This window comes from Pseudophryne corroboree, unplaced genomic scaffold (assembly GCF_028390025.1).
Source record: "Pseudophryne corroboree isolate aPseCor3 unplaced genomic scaffold, aPseCor3.hap2 scaffold_1001, whole genome shotgun sequence".
Taxonomy (NCBI): domain Eukaryota; kingdom Metazoa; phylum Chordata; class Amphibia; order Anura; family Myobatrachidae; genus Pseudophryne; species Pseudophryne corroboree.
In genome coordinates this window covers 70,269-86,496 of record NW_026967628.1, presented here as the reverse complement: position 1 = coordinate 86,496, position 16,228 = coordinate 70,269, and the positions used below count along the sequence as shown (strand labels likewise).

General features: G+C 45.8%; 1 pseudogene; it reads left to right on the top strand.

The window, feature by feature from the left end:
• The first annotated feature begins 1,802 nt into the window (after window positions 1-1,802).
• Window positions 1,803-1,981, top strand: LOC134987332 (U1 spliceosomal RNA; annotated as a pseudogene).
• Window positions 1,982-16,228: the final 14,247 nt, after the last annotated feature.

Here is a 16,228-nt window from a genome sequence, read left to right as displayed (position 1 = left end):
AGGAAAAAAACACAATAATTTTATGTTTACCCAGTAGCGCTGTATTTCCATATATATATGCGCCTAATTATGTGCCCCCCTCTTCTTTAAGACCCTCTTTCTACCGTGGTATAAGCAGGGGAGAGTCCGTGGAGCTTCCCCTCAGCGGTGCTGTGGAGAAAATGGCGCTGGTGAGTGCAGAGGGAGAAGCCCCACCCCCTCAGCGACGGGCTTCTGTCCCGCTCAAATATAGTAAAAAAAAGGCGGGGGCTCTTATATATATATACAGTGCCTAGCTGCATATATATTTATTTTGCCAAAGAGAGGTCTATATTGCTGCCCAGGGCATCCCCCCTGCGCCCTTCACCCTTACACTGACTGCCGTGTGAGAGGTGTATGGGAGCAATGGAGCACAGCTTTACTGCTGTGCGTTACCTCAGTGAAGATCATGAAGTCTTCCGCCGCCTCTGAAGTCTTCTTTTCTTCTCATACTCACCCGGCTTCTATCTTCCGGCTCTGCGAGGGGGACGGCGGCGCGGCGCTGGGACGGACGGCGAGGGTGAGACCTGCGTACCGATCCCTCTGGAGCTAATGCTGTACAGTAGCCTAAGAAGCAGAGCCTATCAACTCACAGAAGTAGGTGTGCATCTCTTCCCTCCGCCCCTCGATGCAGGGAGTCTGTTGCCAGCAGGCTCCCTGAAAATAAAAAAATCTAACAAATATACTTTCTGTCAGGAAACTCAGGAGAGCTCCCTGAAAAGCACCCAGTCTCCTCTGGGCACAGTAGTAAACTGAGGTCTGGAGGAGGGGCATAGAGGGAGGAGCCAGTGCACACCCAGATCTAAAGTCTTTCTTAAAGTGCCCATGTCTCCTGCGGAGCCCGTCTATCCCCCATGGTCCTTACGGAGTCCCCAGCATCCTCTAGGACGTAAGAGAAAAATTATGCTGGCAGAAAAATCCAATTGAGTGATTAAACAGCTCCAGAGCTGCTCTGTAAGGCAAGTAAAAGGGTGTGGGCCCTGCAGCACTACCTGTAGTTTGCATTGTGCATTGGAAGCCTAGTTTGCTGTCTGTTTCCACTTCTTTTTTCTTGAGCCCCTCCCGTCTATACCCTTGTGCACTATCCTGACTTCTCTTCCCGTCTGCTTACTTTGTGCCTTCCAAAGCACAATGCAAACTACAGGTAGTGCTGCAGGGCCCACACCCTTTTACTTGCCTTACAGAGCAGCTCTTGAGCTGTTACAGTGCCCAGCTGCTGCAAGAAATCAGCGTGAATGCTTCAGGGGCTGGGGCATGGCCAACATGAGCCCCACACCGAAGGAGGGTGGGGGTGTTTAATGCGAACTAGGGGTCTCGCACAATGCGAACTACAGGTAGTGCTGCAGGGCCCACACCCTTTTACTTGCCTTACAGAGCAGCTCTGGAGCTGTTACAGTGCCCAGCTGCTGCAAGAAATGTGAACTAGGGGTCATCCAAGTGCCGCAAAAGGCTGCCATGCCCTGCACGCCCCTTTTCTCTTTTCATATGCAGACGAGGGTTGAAGCCAACTTTGACCCACTGCTTGGATGACATCGCCATATGCAAATCCATCTGCTGCAGGCCTTCCCCCAGGAATGCTTGCACTAGTTGTTGCATTTGGTTTGTTGTTTGGGGGTGCTTCAGTATTAGGCAGCCTTCTGCCCTCCCATGTTCATCTGAAAATATGTGTTCTCCCTGCAGTTGTTGTCCCCAGATGAGAGTTCCCTTGTGCTGCCTCAGTTGAATCTCCTTTACTTGACAGAGATGTGCCTGAGCAGCGGCCCTCCCCAGCCCTATCCCAAATCATACTTATTTTGCATAGGAGATACCATGGTCATGAAGACTGTTCTCCCAGGGAGCGGTTCATTCATTGCATTCTGGGTATGCTGACCCCTGTGATTTCCCCAAATGTGGGAAACTCGACTGCATTATTTAATGCGAACTAGGGGTCATCCAAGCACCGCAAAAGGCCGCCATGCCCTGCATACCCCTTTTCTCTTTTCATAAGCAGACGAGGTTTGAAGCCAACTTTGACCCACTGCTTGGATGACATCACTTGCTGCCTTACCAATGAAGCAAGTTTAATTTAATAATAGGTGAAAAACCATCCCTACAAAGGTGTTAATCAGATACTTGGCTTTGTGGACACTTTTCAGAGCACAAATTTGTTAGCATAAAATAAAGCCAGAAAATGAAGAGCTGTTTAATCACTCAATTGGATTTTTCTGCCAGCATATTTCTTTTTCTCTGCAACCCACTGCTAAATTGTGCTTCCTAGCTGTTTTTATAAAATCACTGAATCAAATCTAACTCTGATTACATCAGAGAAGGCCAGGTACCCTACACCATAACAGGGGGTTTGAAATTTTGACTTGTCTACTTAAAGATCACCAAAATCTGATAACAAGGTCAATTAAGTCTCTGGGTGGGATTGAACCACCAACCTTTTGGTTAATAGCCTTACACACTAACTGATTGCGCCACAGCAACACTTTGCAAAAGTCCATACTGACAAAGGCTAATATGCATTCATCTAGAACGATTCCTAGAAACATTTTAAAAAGTCAATAATGTGGAGAGTTTTTGTAAGATGTTTCTTCCATCAACCAATGAAGAAACACATTGGTACTTTCCCATGATGAGTGAGTGCTTCAGGATCTTTTGCACTTACATGTGCAGCAGAGTACTGTAATGGAAGTGCTGGGTCCATAACCCAGAGGTAGGCAGATTGAAACTATCCTCTGCTATATGCATTTTTTTTTGTTAATTAAAGTAATCCAAAACTGGGATTGATATTTTTGCTCTTTTATTTTTACTTAAAGTACAATAACTTTTACAATTTTAATTTGTTTTAATAGTATATTGACAGTATTGTTTTCTTTCAAAAATCCAATTAATTTTCTTTACCCGATTATTAAAATGGTAATTGACAAAAACAAACTACATTGTCACCAGAAGAGCAATACAAAATGTACAAGTGATATATTAAAATCATCTTTCCAGCTTGAATTTCAATGATGCATTGGGGCAACGATTTTGTGAGAAACATCTTCACCCTTAAATAAAGATTTTCTTAATTCCTTACCTGTGTGCTAATTAGATATCACCTTGTTTTCATATTAAACAGACTTCCACATGAGAAAACAGCAAAGATGCAGTGGCGTTAATGTTTCCTGGTGTCAACCTGTATTATTTCCGTAGATATTGAAATGAGGATGCATCTTGCTGCCTTTCCAATGAAGCAAGTTTAATTTAGTAATAGGTGAAAAACCATCCCTACAAAGATGTTAATCAGATACTTGGCTTTGTGGACACTTTTCTGAGAACAAATTTGTTATCATAAAAATAAAGCCAGAAAATGAAGAGCTGTTTAATCACTCAATTGGATTTTTCTGCCAGCATTTTTCTTTTTCTCTGCAACCCACTGCTAAATTGTGCTTCCTAGCTGTTTTTTTTATAAAATCACTTAATCAAATCTAACTCTGATTACATCAGAGAAGGCCAGGTACCCTACACCATAAGAGGGGGTTTGCAATTTTGACTTGTCTACTTAAATATCACCAAAATCTGATGACAAGGTCAATTACGTCCCTGGGTGGGATTGAACCACCAACCTTTTGATAAATAGCTGAACACACTAACCGATTGCGCCACAGAGACACTTTGCAGAAAATACATACTGACAAAGACTAATAAGCATTCATCTAGAACGTTTCCTAGAAAAACTTTAAAAAGTCAATAATCTGGAGAGTTTTTGTAAGATGTTTCTTCCAGCAACCAATGAAGAAACACATTGGTACTTTCGCATGATGAGTGAGTGCTTCAGGATCTCTTGCACTTACATGTGCAGCAGAGTACTGCAATGGAAGCATGCTGGGCCCATAACCCAGAGGTAGGCAGATTGAAACTATCCTTTGCTATATGCATTATTTTTTTGTACATTAAAGTAATTCATAACTGGGATTGATATTTTAGCTTTTATTTTTACTTAAAGTACAATAACTTTTACCATTTTAATTTGTTTTAATAGTATATTGACAGTATTGTTTTCTTTCAAAAATCCAAGCCACTGCATCTTTGCTGTTTTCTCATATGGAAGTCTGTTTAATGTGAAAACAAGGTGATATCTAATTAGCACACAGGTAAGGAATTAAGAAAATCTTTATTTAAGGGTGAAGATGTTTCTCACAAAATCGTTGCCCCAATGCATCATTGAAATTCAAGCTGGAAAGATGATTTTAATATATCACTTGTACATTTTGTATTGCTCTTCTGGTGACAATGTAGTTTGTTTTTGTCAATTACCATTTTAATAATCGGGTAAAGAAAATTAATTGGATTTTTGAAAGAAAACAATACTGTCAATATACTATTAAAACAAATTAAAATGGTAAAAGTTATTGTACTTTAAGTAAAAATAAAAGCTAAAATATCAATCCCAGTTTTGGATTACTTTAATGAACAAAAAAAAATGCATATAGCAAAGGATAGTTTCAATCTGCCTACCTCTGGGTTATGGGCCCAGCATGCTTCCAGTGCAGTACTCTGCTACACATGTAAGTGCAAGAGATCCTGAAGCACTCACTCATCATGCGAAAGTACCAATGTGTTTCTTCATTGGTTGCTGGAAGAAACATCTTACAAAAACTCTCCAGATTATTGACTTTTTAAAGTTTTTCTAGGAAACGTTCTAGATGAATGCTTATTAGTCTTTGTCAGTATGTACTTTTTGCAAAGTGTCTCTGTGGCGCAATCGGTTAGTGTGTTCAGCTATTAATCAAAAGGTTGGTGGTTCAATCCCACCCAGGGACGTAATTGACCTTGTGATCAGATTTTGGTGATATTTAAGTAGACAAGTCAAAATTGCAAACCCCCTCTTATGGTGTAGGGTACCTGGCCTTCTCTGATGTAATCAGAGTTAGATTTGATTAAGTGATTTTATAAAAAAACAGCTAGGAAGCACAATTTAGCAGTGGGTTGCAGAGAAAAAGAAAAATGCTGGCAGAAAAATCCAATTGAGTGATTAAACAGCTCTTCATTTTCTGGCTTTATTTTTATGATAACAAATTTGTTCTCTGAAAAGTGTCCACAAAGCCAAGTATCTGATTAACATCTTTGTAGGGATGGTTTTTCACCTATTACTAAATTAAACATGCTTCATTATAAAGGCAGCAAGATGCATCCTCATTTCAATATCTACGGAAATAATACAGGTTGACACCAGGAAACATTAACGCCACTGCATCTTTGCTGTTTTCTCATGTGGAAGTCTGTTTAATGTGAAAACAAGGTGATATCTAATTAGCACACAGGTAAGGAATTAAGAAAATCTTTATTTAAGGGTGAAGATGTTTCTCACAAAATCGTTGCCCCAATGCATCATTGAAATTCAAGCTGGAAAGATGATTTTAATATATCACTTGTACATTTTGTATTGCTCTTCTGGTGACAATGTAGTTTGTTTTTGTCAATTACCATTTTAATAATCGGGTAAAGAAAATTAATTGGATTTTTGAAAGAAAACAATACTGTCAATATACTATTAAAACAAATTAAAATGGTAAAAGTTATTGTACTTTAAGTAAAAATAAAAGAGCAAAAATGTCAATCCCAGTTTTGGATTACTTTAATTAACAAAAAAAAATGCATATAGCAGAGGATAGTTTCAATCTGCCTACCTCTGGGTTATGGACCCAGCATGCTTCCATTACAGTACTCTGCTGCACATGTAAGTGCAAGAGATCCTGAAGCACTCACTCATCATGGGAAAGTACCAATGTGTTTCTTCATTGGTTGATGGAAGAAACATCTTACAAAAACTCTCCAGATTATTGACTATTTAAAGTTTTTATAGGAAACGTTCTAGATGAATGCTTATTAGCCTTTGTCAGTATGTACTTTTGAAAAGTATCGCTGTGGCGCAATCAGTTAGTGTGTACGGCAATTAACCAAAAGGTTGGTGGTTCAATCCCACCCAGGGACGTAATTGACCTTGTTATCAGATTTTGTTGATCTTTAAGTAGACAAGTCAAAATTTCGAATACCCCTGTTATGGTGTAGGGTACCTGGCCTTCTCTGATGTAATCAGAATTAGATTTGATTCAGTGATTTTATAAAAACAGCTAGGAAGCACAATTTAGCAGTGGGTTGCAGAGAAAAAGAAATATGCTGGCAAAAAAATCCAATCGAGTGATTAAACAGCTCTTCATTTTCTGGCTTTATTTTTATGCTAACAAATTTGTTCTCTGAAAAGTGTCCACAAAGCCAAGTATCTGATTAACATCTTTGTAGGGATGGTTTTTCACCTATTACTAAATTAAACTTGCTTCATTGGAAAGGCAGCAAGATGCATCCTCATTTCAATATCTACTGAAATAATACAGGTTGACACCAGGAAACATCAACGCCACTGCATCCTTGCTGCTTTCTCATGTGGAAGTCTGTTTAATGTGAAAACAAGGAGATATCTAATTAGCACACAGGTAAGGAATTAAGAAAATCTTTATTTAAGGGTGAAGATGTTTCTCACAAAATCGTTGCCCCAATGCATCATTGAAATTCAAGCTGGAAAGATGATTTTAATATATCACTTGTACATTTTGTATTGCTCTTCTGGTGACAATGTAGTTTGCTTTTGTCAATTACCATTTTAATAATCGGGTAAAGAAAATTAATTGGATTTTTGAAAGAAAACAATACTGTCAATATACTATTAAAACAAATTAAAATGGTAAAAGTTATTGTACTTTAAGTAAAAATAAAAGAGCAAAAATATCAATCCCAGTTTTGGATTACTTTAATTAACAAAAAAAAATGCATATAGCAGAGGATAGTTTCAATCTGCCTACCTCTGGGTTATGGACCCAGCATGCTTCCATTACAGTACTCTGCTGCACATGTAAGTGCAAGAGATCCTGAAGCACTCACTCATCATGGGAAAGTACCAATGTGTTTCTTCATTGGTTGATGGAAGAAACATCTTACAAAAACTCTCCACATTATTGACTTTTTAAAATGTTTCTAGGAATCGTTCTAGATGAATGCTTATTAGCCTTTGTCAGTATCTACTTTTGCAAAGTGTTGCTGTGGCGCAATCAGTTAGTGTGTAAGGCTATTAACCAAAAGGTTGGTGGTTCAATTCCACCCAGGGACTTAATTGACCTTGTTATCAGATTTTGGTGATCTTTAAGTAGACAAGTCAAAATTTCAAACCCCCTGTTATGGTGTAGGGTACCTGGCCTTCTCTGATGTAATCAGAGTTAGATTTGATTCAGTGATTTTATAAAAACAGCTAGGAAGCACAATTTAGCAGTGGGTTGCAGAGAAAAAGAAATATGCTGGCAGAAAAATCCAATTGAGTGATTAAACAGCTCTTCATTTTCTGGCTTTATTTTTATGCTAACTAATTTGTTCTCTGAAAAGTGTCCACAAAGCCAAGTATCTGATTAACATATTTGTAGGGATGGTTTTTCACCTATTACTAAATTAAACTTGCTTCATTGGAAAGGCAGCAAGATGCATCCTCATTTCAATATCTACTGAAATAATACAGGTTGACACCAGGAAACATTAACGCCACTGCATCCTTGCTGCTTTCTCATGTGGAAGTCTGTTTAATGTGAAAACAAGGTGATATCTAATTAGCACACAGGTAAGGAATTAAGAAAATCTTTATTTAAGGGTGAAGATGTTTCTCACAAAATCGTTGCCCCAATGCATCATTGAAATTCAAGCTGGAAAGATGATTTTAATATATCACTTGTACATTTTGTATTGCTCTTCTGGTGACAATGTAGTTTGTTTTTGTCAATTACCATTTTAATAATAGGGTAAAGAAAATTAAGTGGATTTTTGAAAGAAAACAATACTGTCAATATACTATTAAAACAAATTAAAATGGTAAAAGTTATTGTACTTTAAGTAAAAATAAAAGCTAAAATATCAATCCCAGTTTTGGATTACTTTAATGAACAAAAAAAAATGCATATAGCAAAGGATAGTTTCAATCTGCCTACCTCTGGGTTATGGGCCCAGCATGCTTCCATTGCAGTACTCTGCTGCACATGTAAGTGCAAGAGATCCTGAAGCACTCACTCATCATGCGAAAGTACCAATGTGTTTCTTCATTGGTTGCTGGAAGAAACATCTTACAAAAACTCTCCAGATTATTGACTTTTTAAAGTTTTTCTAGGAAACGTTCTAGATGAATGCTTATTAGTCTTTGTCAGTATATAGTTTTTGCAAAGTGTCTCTGTGGCGCAATCGGTTAGTGTGTTCAGCTATTAATCAAAAGGTTGGTGGTTCAATCCCACCCAGGGACGTAATTGACCTTGTGATCAGATTTTGGTGATATTTAAGTAGACAAGTCAAAATTGCAAACCCCCTCTTATGGTGTAGGGTACCTGGCCTTCTCTGATGTAATCAGAGTTAGATTTGATTAAGTGATTTTATAAAAAAACAGCTAGGAAGCACAATTTAGCAGTGGGTTGCAGAGAAAAAGAAAAATGCTGGCAGAAAAATCCAATTGAGTGATTAAACAGCTCTTCATTTTCTGGCTTTATTTTTATGATAACAAATTTGTTCTCTGAAAAGTGTCCACAAAGCCAAGTATCTGATTAACATCTTTGTAGGGATGGTTTTTCACCTATTACTAAATTAAACTTGCTTCATTGGAAAGGCAGCAAGATGCATCCTCATTTCAATATCTACGGAAATAATACAGGTTGACACCAGGAAACATTAACACCACTGCATCTTTGCTGTTTTCTCATGTGGAAGTCTGTTTAATGTGAAAACAAGGTGATATCTAATTAGCACACAGGTAAGGAATTAAGAAAATCTTTATTTAAGGGTGAAGATGTTTCTCACAAAATCGTTGCCCCAATGCATCATTGAAATTCAAGCTGGAAAGATGATTTTAATATATCACTTGTACATTTTGTATTGCTCTTCTGGTGACAATGTAGTTTGTTTTTGTCAATTACCATTTTAATAATCGGGTAAAGAAAATTAAGTGGATTTTTGAAAGAAAACAATACAGTCAATTATAAGGGCACGGTCGTGCCCTTATATTAAGGCTGAATCGAACAAACGGAATTCTCCCATAGGGAACTTCTGAGATGGGGGCATGGTGTTTGAGGGGCTACACCTCAAAACTGATTGGACGTACTGAGCTGAAATTTGGTATGGACGCGTAGAATCGTCACCCGCTGCTGCAGGACAAATTTCAGGGCAAAATAATAAAAAATGAGGAATTGGGAGTAAGCTAAATTTCCAACTGTCAGTTTTTTTCTGCCACTCCCTCTGTGGCTTTTTGACAACGTTTTCCCATAGAGTGAATGAAGATTTTTTTGGGAAGGCATAAGTCAGGATAGAGGACGAATTAAGACTTGGGGTTTGTTTTACTAGATAGAGTATGCCCCAGTGTAGTGCCTTTTGGGGTTGTGGTTTTTCAGAAAGTTATAGGGTTTTTTTAATTAAGAGAAATATGCCCCATTATAGAGATAGGGCATTTCAATTTGTTGCGCCTGCGCAGTGACCGCCAGCAGGGGGTGTACAGAGAGTAGCTCTGGCAGTTGGGCACGAGGAGACAGAGCGGGAAGGAGTCACGTGGAGCTGCAGGAGGACAGCCAGCGGTTCCCGGCGTGTGAGTTCATTGAGGTCCATGAAGCGGGAGGAGATCGCCGGAGCTGCGTAGCACTGGGTGAGTTCTGTCAGGCAGCCCACCGCTGTGTACCCAGCTTCCACTTCTCCCCCGCGTGTCCGGCCACCCTCCCCTCCCGCCCGCCCGGCCACCCTCCCCTCCCGCCCGCCCGCCCGCCCGCCCGCTCGCCCGCCCGCTCGCCCGCTGTGTGCCCGGCCGCCCGCCGGACCTTCCCTGGTGGCTGCCTGCGTCTCCTCCCCGCGTCTGTAGTGCGGCTGGCAGTAGGAGGCGCCTCGGGCAGCTGTGTCCGGCCACTCCTCCCTCCTCCTCCTCCCGCTGTGTCCGGCCCTCCCTCCGTGCAGTATGCGGTATTTATCAAGGTCTCTATGGTCACCAGTCACCCCCCCCTCCCCCTCTCGCCCTCCCTGCTGTGTGTCCGTCTCCCTCCCCCCCCCCTGCTGTGTGTCCGTCGCCCCCCCCCCTTGCCCTCCCTGCTGTGTGTCCCCCCCCTCCTCCCTGCAGTGTGTTCCCCCCCGCGCCCTCCCTGCTGTGTGTCCGGCCACCCTCCCCTCCTCCCGCTGTGTCCGGCCACCCTCCCCTCCTCCCGCTGTGTCCGGCCACCCCCCCCTCCCGCTGTGTCCGGCCACCCCTCCCTCTCGCTGTGTCCGTCCACCCCCCCTCCCGCTGTGTCCGGCCACCCCCCCCTCCCGCTGTGTCCGGCCACCCCCCCCTCCCGCTGTGTCTGGCCACCCCCCCCTCCCGCTGTGTCCGGCCACCCTCCCCTCCTCCCGCTGTGTCCGGCCACCCCCCCCCTCCCGCTGTGTCCGGCCACCCCCCCTCCCGCTGTGTCCGTCCACCCCCCCCTCCCGCTGTGTCCGGCCACCACCCCCTCCCGCTGTGTCCGGCCACCCCCCCCTCCCGCTGTGTCCGGCCACCCCCTCTCCTCCCGCTGTGTCCGGCCACCCCCCCTCCTCCCGCTGTGTCCGGCCACCCCCCTCCTCCCGCTGTGTCCGGGGCCACCCCCCCTCCTCCCGCTGTGTCCGGCCACCCCCCCTCCTCCTCTCTGCTGTGTGTCCGTTCTCCCCCCGCCCTCCCTGCTGTGTGTCCGTCCCCCCCCCGCCCTCCCTGCTGTCCGTCCCCCCCGCCCTCCCTGCAGCGCCTGACACACGCACACGCAGCGCCTGACACACACGCACACACGCAGCACCTGACACACACACACAGACGCAGCACCTGACACTCACACGGACCTGACACACACGCACACACTCACACGCAGCGCCTTACACACACAGACACGCAGCGCCTGACACACACAGACACGCAGCACCTGACACACACACACTCACGCACCTGACACACACACTCACGCACCTGACACACACACACACACACTCACGCACCTGACACACACACACTCACGCACCTGACACACGCACACTCACGCACCTGACACACGCACACGGCACGCAGCACCTGACACACACACACAGCACCTGACACACACACACGCAGCACCTGACACACAGACATGCAGCGCCTGACACACACACACGCAGACATGCAGCACCTGACACACACACGCAGACACGCAGCACCTGACACACACACACACACACACACACACACACGCAGCACCTGACACACACACGCAGACACGCAGCACCTGACACACACACGCAGACACGCAGCACCTGACACACACACACACACACACACACACTGCACCTGACACACACACACACACACACGCAGCACCTGACACAGACATGCAGCGCCTGACACACACGCAGACATGCAGCACCTGACACACACATGCAGCACCTGACAGACACACACACACACACACATGCAGCACCTGACACACCCACACACACAGACATGCAGCACCTGACACACCCACACACACACGCAGCACCTGACACACATACATACATACATGTGGCATTTAACGCACACACGCACAGCACCTGACACACAATCATATACACTCAGAGCACCTAACACACACATACACTCGCAGCACCTCACACACACTCGTATACACACGCAGCACCTGCCACTCACACATATATACACATGTAGCACCTGCCACTCCCACATACATGAACAGCACCTAACACACACATATATACATGCAGCACCTGACACACACATACACGTGCAGCACCTGACAGTCACACACATACAGATGCGACACAAACACATACACGCTCAACACCTGACACCCACGTGGCAGCTGACGCATACAAATGCAGCACCTGAGATACACACGTACAGCACCTGACACACACACACATGTATGTACACGCGCGGCTCCAGGCACACACATACGTACGTACACACGCGGAATTTAACACACACACACACATACACGTGCGGCACCTGACACACATGTACGAACACGCGCGGCTCCTGACACACACACACACACGCGTGGCTCCTGACACACACACAGATGTACGAACACGCGCGGCTCCTGACACACACACGTATATACGTATACGCACGGCACCTGACACCTACACGTATGTACGTATACGCACGGCTCCTGACACCCACACGCATGTACACGCGCGGCTCCTGGCACACACACACACGTACGTACACGCGCGGCACCTGACACACGCCTGTACGTACACACATGCACAGCACCTGACATACACACATGTAGGTACGCGCCACCTGACACACACACACACACGTACACGCACGACACTTGACACACACGTACGTACACGCACGGCACTGACACGTATGTACGCGCACGGCACCTGACACTCACGTACATACTAGTGATGAGTGGGTTCGGTTCGTCGGAATCCGAACCCCCCGAACTTCACCCATTTTACACGGGTCCGAGGCAGGTTCGAACCTTCCCGCCTTGCTCGGCTAGCCCGAGCGCGCACGAACGTCATCATCCCGCTGTCGGATTCTCGCGAGATTCGGATGTCTGCATTCGTGGAAAGGGATCCCATGTGTAAACATGGGACCCCTTTCAGTCCGTCTGGTCCGGGTGTTCGGTTTGTTGTTTTGCCAAGTACGTGGATTTAATCTGGAACCTGGATCAGGTGAGTATAATTATCTTTTATTTTCAGGTACCCGTGGATTCTACTTGGAGAAGAGGACCGACTGCTTCATGTCAACATAGGTAAGTATGGGTGTGTCGGCAGGTGGGAAATAAAGTTAAATTTTTACGGTGTCTGTGTCCTGTTTTTATTTGGGTATTTTTTCCCCAGTAGAACTACAGGTACCAGCGGGCCCGTTTTTCTCCTGCATGCTGGTACTTGTGGTTCTCCAAGTACCAGCTTGCGGGGGAGGCTTGCTGGGACTTGTAGTACTACTAGAAAAAACAATATTATTTAAATTTTCTCAAGGCTATCAGCCTCCCATCCGCAGCCCTTGGATGGGGGGGACAGCCTCGGGCTTCACCCCTGGCCCTTGGGTGGCTGGGGGGGACCCCTTGATTGAAGGGGTCCCCACTCCCCAAGGGTACCCCGGCCAGGGGTGACTAGTTGGATATTTAATGCCACGGCCGCAGGGCACTGTATAAAAGTGACCCCCGGCTGTGGCATTATCTGTCCAGCTAGTGGAGCCCGATGCTGGTGTAAAAAATACGGGGGACCCCTACTCTTTTTGTTCCCCGTATTTTTTGCACCAGCACCAGGCGCAGAGCCCGGTGCTGGTTTTAAAAATACGGGGGATCCCCTGTCCGTTTTTCCCCCAGATTTTTAGAACCAGGACCGGCTCGAAGAGCCCGAGGCTGGTTATGCTTTGGAGGGGGGACCCACGCAATTTTTTTTCGGGTTTTTCACATTCCATTTAAAAAATAAATAATATTTTAAAAAATATATAAATAATACTTGTGCCTCCAAAAAAGACAAACCAAGTACCTAATCCCTTCTAATATAAATAGATATGCTATTACCAAAAAAAAAAAACTGCAAAAAAAAAAACATGTTTTTAATTTTTTTTTATTAGATTCCGCCAGCAAAGTGTGGCGGATTGAAAATGACGAATTTACTGTTTAAAAGCACTGTTGTCGAATTTACAAACTTCAATTGAATATACTTTTGTCGAATTGCCGCATTTGTACCATTGCAGAAAAGTCGAATTTGTCAAATGTCGAATTTTAAAGTCGAATTTTGAAAGCGTGTAAGAATAGGCTCCGTCCCCTTCTACCCCTGTACCTTGCTCTCTCCTGTCTGTGCTCTCTCCCGTCTGTAGGACTAGGCCCCGCCCCCTTCTTACCCTCCTGTGACTGCTCTCTCCTGACAAGTGGACCAGGCCTGCCCCCTACACGCTGCTGGTGTCTTCATTGTTACTTGGTCTGGAGCTCCGTTGGGGAGAGAACTCACGTGAGCTCATTAAGAATGAGGAACTGGGATGTTTTAATTTTATTGTGAGTAGTGTAGTGTGGTGATGTAGTATGTTGTATGGGGGGTATAGTGTAATTATGAAGTGCAGCATATGGGAGGGCTGTAGCATAGTGATGTAGTGTGGCATATGGGTGGTGGTAGCGCATAGGCGTGCGTACAGGGGGTGCCTGGTGCGCACAGGCACTCCCTAATGTCCAGCACCGCTGCACGCCACGCTTGCTGTAGCACAGTGATCGCTGAGTGTGTGATCGGTGGAGCCTAGCCTGCAGCTCATTTCCGTACCTCCCACCACCGCTGCACCCGACCCCCCTCTGCCTGCTGCTAATACTATGCTGAGTGCATTCGTCGGCGGCCTCACTGGGGGGACTGGCGTCACCTTGCAATGTGACATGGTGATGTCCGCCCATGCTCTCCTCCCGCCCACCTGTGCTTTCCTCCTGCTGCGGTCTCTCAGTCCTAGTGTGCCGCGGCCGCCACACCACTGGCAGTGTTCCTCTAGGAGGGACTGGGAGCTGCTGGCAGACACATTCTGCTGAGACTTACTTGTCAGTGCGGGTTCCGGACGGCAGGCGGCGGGTGGGAGGGCAGACGGGGAGCAGGTGTCACAAGGAGTGTGTGGGTAACTAATTCACAATACTTCCGCTCAACGTGGCACTGCTGGTCCTTCATCTCCCATGTCTCTTCACCAGGTGGCGGGCGGCCCGGAAATTAAGTGATGTGTTGTGCAGCAGTCAGTGTGAAGTGACTGTGAGTAACACTGGTGGTGCTGATGATGCTGCTGCAGAATCTGGAAGCAATTAATTCATAAATATAATGTACTCTATCAGTGTTTCTCTGACGTCCTAGTGGATGCTGGGAACTCCATAAGGACCATGGGGATTAGCGGCTCCGCTGGAGACTGGGCACAAAAGTAAAGCTTTAGGACTACCTGGTGTGCACTGGCTCCTCCCCCTATGACAATCCTCCAAGCCTCAGTTAGATTTTTGTGCCCGGCCGAGAAGGGTGCACACTAGGGGCTCTCCTGAGCTTCTTAGTGAAAGTTTAGTTTTAGGTTTTTTATTTTCAGTGAGACCTGCTGGCAACAGGCTCACTGCATCGAGGGACTAAGGGGAGAAGAAGCGAACTCACCTGCGTGCAGAGTGGATTGGGCTTCTTAGGCTACTGGACACCATTAGCTCCAGAGGGACCGAACACAGGCCCAGCCTCGGAGCTCGGTCCCAGAGCCGCGCCGCCGGCCCCCTTACAGAGCCAGAAGCAAGAAGAGGTCCGGAAAATCGGCGGCTGAAGACATCCTGTCTTCACCAAGGTAGCGCACAGCACTGCAGCTGTGCGCCATTGCTCCTCAGCACACTTCACACTTCGGTCACTGAGGGTGCAGGGCGCTAGGGGGGGGCGCCCTGAGCAGCAATAGAAACACCTTGGCTGGCGAAAATACATCACATATAGCCCCCAGGGCTATATGGATGAATTTTAACCCCTGCCAGATTCCACAGAAAAACGGGAGAAAAGGCCGCCGAGAAGGGGGCGGAGCCTATCTCCTCAGCACACTGGCGCCATTTTCTCTCACAGCTCCGTTGGAGGGAAGCTCCCTGGCTCTCCCCTGCAGTTACTACACTACAGAAAGGGGTTAAAAAAGAGAGGGGGGCACTAATTAGGCGTAGTATAACAATACAGCAGCTATAAGGGGAAAAACACTTATATAAGGTTATCCCTGTATATATATTATTAGCGCTCTGGTGTGTGCTGGCATACTCTCCCTCTGTCTCCCCAAAGGGCTAGTGGGGTCCTGTCCTCTATCAGAGCATTCCCTGTGTGTGTGCTGTGTGTCGGTACGATTGTGTCGACATGTATGAGGAGGAAAATGGTGTGGAGGCGGAGCAATTGCCTGTAATGGAGTTGTCACCCCCTAGGGAGTCAACACCTGAGTGGCTGAGCTTATGGAAGGAATTACGTGACAGTGTCAGCTCTTTACAAAAGATTGATGACATGAGACAGCCGGCTACTCAGCCTGTGCCTGTCCAGGTGTCTCAAAAGCCATCAGGGGCTCTAAAACGCCCGTTACCGCAGATGGCAGATACAGACGCCGACACGGATACTGATTCCAGTGTCGACGATTAAGAGACGAATGTGACTTCCAGTAGGGCCACACGTTACATGATTGAGGCTATGGAAAATGTTTTTACACATTTCTGATAATACCAGTACCACT